Here is an 8,625-nt window from a genome sequence, read left to right on the forward strand (position 1 = left end):
TGCCGCTGAGTCTTCCAATGGCTCGTTTGTACTGTCACGGGATGGGAGAGACGAAGACTCAAATGCTGGCAAATGGTGTTTCCTTTATTTACAAATTACAAAATAAACCAAAACACAAATTAAACCACCCCGAAGGGGAAAAAGCCAGAGCTAACACAAGCACTGAAAACAAGACATACACGGGGCACAAGGCAGACAGATATCACAGGCATTACCTGGCACCAAAGTGAGACAAACGAGCCCAGAACAGAAAACACAGGGAGCTTAAGTAGGGACGGCAATCAGGAACACAGCTGGGGCAAATGAAACAATAATGAGGTGAGTGGAGTTTGGGGAATTGAATCCGGGAGACAGTGACCTCTGGTGGTGAGAGGGAGCATCGTGGACCCGGATTCATGACATTGAGTAGGGGTTAGGTACTTCACTGCTTTATTTCCTTGCTGAGTGAAATTAAAGCTTTTATGCAAACAAGGGGGGAAGACACCAACTTGTGAACTATCCCTTTAATAGAGGATAGTTTTTTGTTTTTTTTTCTTCATTACTTTGAGATAACCTTGCCAGGCCCAGAACATTAGCTTAAGTTATCAGAACGTTTCCTGTTAGCTGGGTTATTATTGGCCTTGATTATTCTAGTCTGTTAATTAAAAGGCTGCTTATATGTTTATAAGCTTGTTGTCATCATCAATAGCAATGAGGTTACAGCCCCATATTGTGAAGACGACCCCATATGTAAAGGGTTCATAAAAGCTGGATCTGCAGCAAACTCAGAATGTTTGAAAATATCAGCCTGGTATGTTTCTTTCAGTGTTAATAAATACATATACAAATATGATTGCTAATATACAGTCAACATGTGAGATCATGCAATGATCACAGTGACATCACCATTCTCATACTTTGATACTCACAGTGTGAGTAATATGTGAGTTCACTGTGAATTCAAAATGTTGAGCAGGTTTAAATATTGCTCACTGAAAAACACTCTACCTCCTGTTTCTCAACAATATCACAGTGATCTCTGTGATTCTACAGCATGAGATCCAGCATTGTCATAATTATTTACAAAGAACTTTAAAAGCATGATAATATAAATACTGTGTCAGTTAGACACACAGAGACATCAAGATCAGTGAATCTCAACAGTGGTGACAGTCAAAAGCTTCATGTTGCAATGCATGCTCACATTGTCACCACATCATCAGTAGCCTGGGAGCTCATGTTGAGATCACTGTGATATCAAATTGTTGACAAGTGTATGCAAACAAAACCAGACTAAACTGCAATTCTTGTGAGACATTGTAAAATAACCTATACATTACATTACTATCATTAAACAGCTTGATATCAGTACATCTGTGAATATTTACCTGAAATCTATCTCTGAAATGACCTCAGAGTGCTCGTGCAAGCACAGTACCATAACAAGTAAGTGCTTTCCACAGAGCATCTGACTCATTTGCATCAACGTCTGATTTATATCACTTAAGAAAAGCAATTATGACTATTTTAATGCAGGTGATTTTATCATATGACCAAATATACAAAGTATATTAGGTCTTACCAGGTAATTTTATTCAATGGCCCCTTGTCACCCAGTAATTTATACAAGTGATCCCCAAAAAGTGCAAAATGGACATTCCTGTTCTAGGTGTTACAATCACAGAAATTATACATTAAATAAATAATAAAGCTCAATGTTAATTTGTAAATATACTAATACATGTTTAACATTTCATGCTGTATAATTTAACATTAGACGATAGATTGTGAATGGACACAAATGAACTATTAACAATTAGTTAACAATTAGTTATTAGTATTAGTATATTTATTAACATTCAGATAGATTAACCTATATTCTGTAAATATATAAATAAATAATTGCTCATGTTAGTTCGTGATACCAATGCATAAACTAGGATTAATGAATTGAACCTAATTGTACAATTAAACAATATTTAAAAAGACTTACCAATTGAGGCAAGAGCAAGCACTAGTAGGTACATGGTGAATAGTGCAAAAAGTGTATGAGATACTTGTCAAACTGTAGGATGTCACTTCGCTCGTGAACAGATATTGCTATAAGGTCATATTTATTGTGATGCCAAACCTCCCCCATCATATATTTATTATATATTTACGTTAGAGATTCAATATGAATGACAAATAACACCTGGAGACACACATCACAAGACAGGGATTATAAAGCCTTTAATATTATAATGACATACAAATTTTGTGTAAATATACAATTAAAATGTAAAACACAACCCTTAACAGCTAGAGGGAAATATTGCAATGAACAATGGAAAATACTTTGCTCTGTTTATCACTGTGGTGAGCCTTCAGTATACACAGTAGTGGTCAAAAGTGATATCCAGAGGGGATATGCGCACAACATTCGCTTTTAATGACCATACAAGTTCAATGAAACCTCCAAATATAAAGAGTATTACTGCCATACTTATGTTCAGTTCTGGTCATGTCATCATTGTGTTTTGGTTCAGTCTTTCTGGTTTACTGTTTGACCTAGTCTGCTTAATTTTCATTAGTTCGTTGATGTAATGGTTGTGTTTGCTTGCCTTCTGTGGCTTGCCTTCTGTGCCTTGCCTTTCTAATCTGCTTGTGGATATTATTAAAGACTGTTTTTGATTTTGAATCTTCTTAATCATACTCTTCCTACAACTTTAGCATGACAGTTATATTGGGAGGAAGAGTACTACATAAGGTTAAGTTGTATACCTGACAAAATAGCTGGATCTGGCAACACGGCGGAGGCTGTGCCAGCGCCCTCACTATCAACTCTCTCTCAAGCCCCGTTCAGAGACCAAATAGCTGTCTGACTCACACATCCGACACATTTGCCAACAAAGATAGCATTTTTAATCTATTATGAAGCAGACGTGTCTGTATGCGCTCACTTTAAAAGCTTTTTATTGAAGTGGAAACGTTATATGGGCGATTGCGTTACACACAGAAACATTCGAGCATAAACTTGTTTTCAGCTTCTGCCCCGTGATTGTATAAATAAAACATCCTACTGAAAGTTTGCTGGTTAACTGCCAACATTTTATTTTTTATATAACTGTTTAGCTACGATAGTTCAATCGCGACAGTCTTCGTAAGTTTCATTAGTGTCGAAAATATACAACATCCAATTATGTAAAAGCAGCAGTAATTCGGCTAATATAAAATTAAATCTAAATATGTTACCTTGATAAGAGAGTTTATCCATTGACATGGAGGTGCCCGACCGTGTTGAAGTGGCCAGTAGCAATAGTTGCTCTTGTTTTTGTTTTTGTTTTTTTTTTCAAATGAGAAGGGGTGGGAAGACACGCACGCCAATCATCGCATGATGCAATGACTGCATAAATCGTTGGTTACGTATGTAACCTTGGTTCTATGACTGGTGGAAGACCACCACAGGGCGTAACAGAGTGGAAAATCTTTCTGTCCTTCCCTTTGTCGAGAACCTAATATAAAAGCTGTCACCTCATGACCTTAATGACGTGTCTGTCTATAAATACCTGCTTACACGTCATCACTTCCTCAGAGTCTTCTCGTTGACCTGAGTGACCAGAGGCTCTGGTGGTCTTCCACCAGTCATAGAACCACGGTTACATACGTAACCAACGTTCTATTTCCTTGGCTGCAGACCACCAGAGGGCGTAACAGAGTGGAAGACGAATATAAAATCTGTCATGAGGGTCTTGTCAGCATGCATTGGCAACTGTACCGTCACCAATAAGAAAATGTGACTCTGTGCAGAAGTGAAACGACTATAATTCAAGGTTGTTAAAAAAAGAACAACATGCAAACATATGAGATGCTCAATTCATTTTATTCCGATTCTCAATTCCAATGAAACCAAATGACGTTCTCTCATATGCGTGCTCCTTCGCCCAATACCGCTGTTGAGCAGCTGTTTGGGGCAGAAACAACATTAAGTCTATAGAAACATTAAAACGTGGAAGGTGAGTTCCAAGTTGCCGCTGTGCAAATGTCTGTGATCTGAACTCCCCGTAAAGCCGCACATGATGTTGCCACTGAACATGTGGTGTGACATTTCACTGGATTGGGGAGGACTTTATGGGCAGAGGCATAAGAGCTTGTGATGACCTCGGTTATCCAATGAGCAAGTCTTCTCTTGGATACAGGAGAACCCTTCTTTTGCTGAAGAAATGGCCATCAAAAAAGCGTTTTTCAAAGAAAGCCATTTAATATCCGCTAATATCCCTTTAATATCCAGTGGTTCAAACGGATGCATGCAAAGGTTATCAAGAACAACATTAAGATCCCATTGTGGAATCATGACTCTACAGGGAGGATTTAATCAGTTAACACCCTTTAAAAAAGCAACCACCAATTTATGCTTCCCAATAGAGCAACCATCTATGAGCCCCTTGTGCGCTGAAATCGCTGCCACATAAACTCTTATTGTGGAGTACGATCGGCCCATCATCAGTAAACTTTGCAAAAATTCCAAAATGTCAGATATGGAACACATTTGGTGATTCAACTGATGATCGATGCACCATCGTAAAAACAGTTTCCACCTATTCTGACACAGCGCCCTAGTCGACGGCGCGCGGGCATTTAGAACAGTGTTCCGGACCCCCTGCGAACAGACCAAAAGGCTGGCGTCGCCCCCAACGGCCAGACGCACAATTTCAAAGTCTGATCGTGCCGTAACCTGCCATTCAACTGTGTCAGGAGATCTGGTCTGATCGGCAACTGGGTTGGCGGACCTGTTAAAAGATGGTGAAGGAGCCGAAATCACGGTTTGTTCGGCCAGCAAGGGGCTATTAATAACAACGGCTGACCCGTTACTCGAATGCGACTGAGAACTAACCAAATCATCGGGAATGGAGGAAACGCATATAGGAGACAACTCGGCCAACTGTGGGCCATCGCATCCAGCCCTAGCGATCCCCCTTCCTTGCTCAGCGAGAACCATCTCGGACATTGTGTTGACTGACTCCTCGCGAACAGATCCACATCTGCTGCCCCGTACGTGTTCCAGATTAATTGCACTATCTCTGGATGGAGTTGCCATTCCCCTGCCCGAGGCGTACTACGTGACAACGTGTCTGCTAACTTGTTCATGTGCCCTGGTATGTGTATTGCTTTCAGGGAAGACAGATGGGTGTCTGCCCAAACCCAAAGTTTGTGCGTAGCCTGAAGGAGTTTTAGTGACCTCGTACCGCCCTGATGATTTATGTTGAATACAACCGACACGTTGTCTGACCGTATGAGCACATGTTTGTCGCTCAATTGGTTCGTGAAATGAGTTAGTGTTAGGAACACTGCTTTCAGTTCTAGGTAATTGATGTGTTGGGACTGGATCGTTGTTCCCCAAGTTCCCCTCACACCCATTTGTCGCCAGACACCTCCCCAGCCTTGTTGACTGGCATCTGTAGTAACGATTTCCCTTCTCCCAGGCAGTGGACCCATAGCAACCCCCTGCATAAGAAACTCCCTGCTGCGCCAAGGTTTTAGCGACTGCCGCGCTGCGTACGTTACCTTCACTAAGGTGTACTTTTGAGTTTTGGCTGACAGATGTCTCCCAATCAGCCAGCGTTGGAAGGGTCTTAGGTTCAGCATGCCTAATCTGACCACGGGCGTCGCCGCGGCCAGCATACCTGCAAGCCTTAACAATGTGAAGTACCTGACTGATCCGCCAGTTTTTATCTTGGTTAACATGGTCAAAATCTTTTGAGCCCTGATTTTCGTGAGAGAAGCTGTCATATTTCGGGAGTTTAGTTGAACTCCGAGAAACTGAATGCACTGCCCTGGAATAAGCTGACATTTGGTCTTATTGATTGAAAACCCCAGTTTTGCAATATGGGCCAAAAGATGTCGCAAATTGTTTGTTACTTTTGTTGGGTTTTCCGCGCACAAAAGCCAATCGTCTAGGTATGGAAGCACACATATGCCTTTTTGTTGTAAGGGAGCAAGAGCTGCCTGAACAACCTTCGTAAAGACCCTTGGAGCTAAAGACAGACCAAATGGAAGGACGTTGAATTGAAATGTTCTCCCTTCGAAATGGAAGCGTAGGAAGTGGCGATGATGAGGCGCAATTGGAACATGGAAATATGCGTCCTTTAAATCCACTTTTACCATCCAATCTTGAGGCTCGATTGCTCGTAGGACATCTGACGTTCGAAGCATGCGAAAAGGCAGGTATTTTAGTGTTTTGTTTAGATCTCTCAAATCCAATATAGGACGGAAACCCCTGTCTTTTTTCGGGATGATGAAGTAAACGGAAAAAAAACCCTGTGTTGCGGCCGGTGGTTTTATTTCCTCTATAGCGTCTTTTTCCAGTAGTGTCTGAATTTCCATGGAAAGAATTCTGTGTTTCTCTGAGTTCGTCGTAATGGAAGGACGAATCCCAGTGTTTACAGGGGGCCGGCGACGAAATTGTAGACTGTAACCTTGCGAAATTGTTTTTAAAATCCATTTGATTTGTCATTACTGAATGAATTTGTGATGCTGAAAACCTGTTCGTCGCCGACCTTAGCGAGTTAACGCTGTCTGCGAGCGGATTTGTTGTCTTTGGGGGGACGATTATCAGAGGCCACCGTCGCGTGTCTCGAACGATGATATGGTCTCAGTGGAGGCCCATATGGCCGGGATTGCTGAACCCTATATGATCTATTTGGCGGCAGGCCTCGCCCTGAAATTTGCCGGCGCGAGGAAAATGTAGCCCTGCGGAACGAATAGGGCGAATAACCAGGCACTTTAAATGAAGCGCGCTGCTCCTGTAACTGACACCGTGCTTCTGAAGCCACAAGCCTTCGGTCAAACGCCTCCTGAGCTGCTGGACCAAATATCTGACCAGGGACCAGAGGAAGCTAACGCAGACCGGCTCTACAGGATTCAGATAGAGGTGACTGCGCTATCCATACTTGACGGCGCGCCTGGACCAATGACCCCATAACATTACCACAGTGACCCACTATTGAACCCACCGATCGCAGAGCTACATTAACCAATTCGGTGGCTGTAGTGTCTGGTGAGCTGAGCGAGGCATTGATAGCCAGTAACAAATGGGCAAGCGTATTAACAGTTCTACCTAAACAGGCCGTTGAATTGTACATCTTGCCTATCAAGTTGTCCGTCCATCTACACTCCATATTTGGACATCTTGGATCTTGTCTCAATGCTTCGTCAGGTGGCACGATTAAAGAAGCCACAGCTGGTTCTATTGGAGGCATCGGACCCAAACCTATTGTCCCCGGATCCTCCATTGCTGCTAACAGCCGCGAGACCCGATCCAGTCTGGTTGAGTGGGTGGATTTAAATTCTTGCGAGAATACCTCCATAAAATCTGGAGATTGTGGAATAGTAAATACATTAGCGCGTGACAGGGAATGGCAAAGGCGATTTGCATGCACAACTCCCGTTGTTGATTTGGGATCGATTCCTAATTTTGTTAGAGCGTTTTTTATAGTGTCTACTAGATCATCAGACACAAGCGATCCTTCACTCTGACCATCCGCCACACTGTCAATCACTCCTGGTTCCTTATCTGAAACGGATTGTTCTTCCAAGAACAGCGAGTCTGTGACTGCCACGGAAACACAATCAATGTTGTCTGAAAATAATGTGTAATCTGGCTGCGAGAATGGTGGAATACCGGTCTCCTCGCTGCCTGATTCGGAAACCTCAGGAATTGGCTGGGGTTGCAGTTTGGATAGAAACTCCTGAATCTTTCCTATTCCATCAGCCAATTCGTCAACTCTACGAGCAAGTTCTTTTTTACATTTCTTTTGCTTCGGAACAGGAGCAGAGGCTGAAGCCGCAGCCTCTCTCTTCATACCTCCCGAATTACTGCTTGACCCTCCGAGGCGAGCACGTCGCACTGCTAGGGGTATCATGTTGCAATGGATGCATGGATCCTCCAGAGCTTCCCTAAGATGCTCGACGCATTTTTTTAAATACTTCACATTACAAGGGGCGGTTCCACGCTCACCTGATAACAATGTGTTTTACTCTGTATTGCAGGGATACAGCTGTCGGAACTTAGTCCTAATTAGCTGCACTTCACACCACTGCAGGTTCTCTGACGAGAAGTCGAAAGAGGAAGTGATGACGTGTAAGCAGGTCTTTATAGACAGACACGTCATTAAGGTCATGAGTGTCACGGTGCACACAGCAGGGAGGAACGAGGAACACGGAGACGAGGATAAACTTCAAAATAATAGTCTTTAATGGTGACATCAGGACAGGGCAAGACAAGGCAAGGTTCACACAGACAGGAACACCAGGGAATAATGAGTAGACCAGACCAAAACTAACTAAACAGGCAGGAACTAAATACACATGACAATCACTGATAATTAGACGAAACACGGCTGGACAAGACTTAACTAATGATAACACTTAACAAGGACAGGAACAAGACCAAATATGGAAACAAGAGGCGGGAACACATGACACACACGACAGAGGACTGACAATGAGGTGACAGATTTTATATTAGGTTCTCGACAAAGGGAAGGACAGGAAGATTTTCCACTCGGTTACGCCCTCTGGTGGTCTGCAGCCAAGGAAATAGAACAAGTGCTTTTAGATTATAAGGAAAAAAATACCCTTTGGGATACTTATAAATAAAATAAAATG

This window comes from Onychostoma macrolepis, chromosome 03 (assembly GCF_012432095.1).
Source record: "Onychostoma macrolepis isolate SWU-2019 chromosome 03, ASM1243209v1, whole genome shotgun sequence".
Taxonomy (NCBI): Eukaryota; Metazoa; Chordata; class Actinopteri; order Cypriniformes; family Cyprinidae; genus Onychostoma; species Onychostoma macrolepis.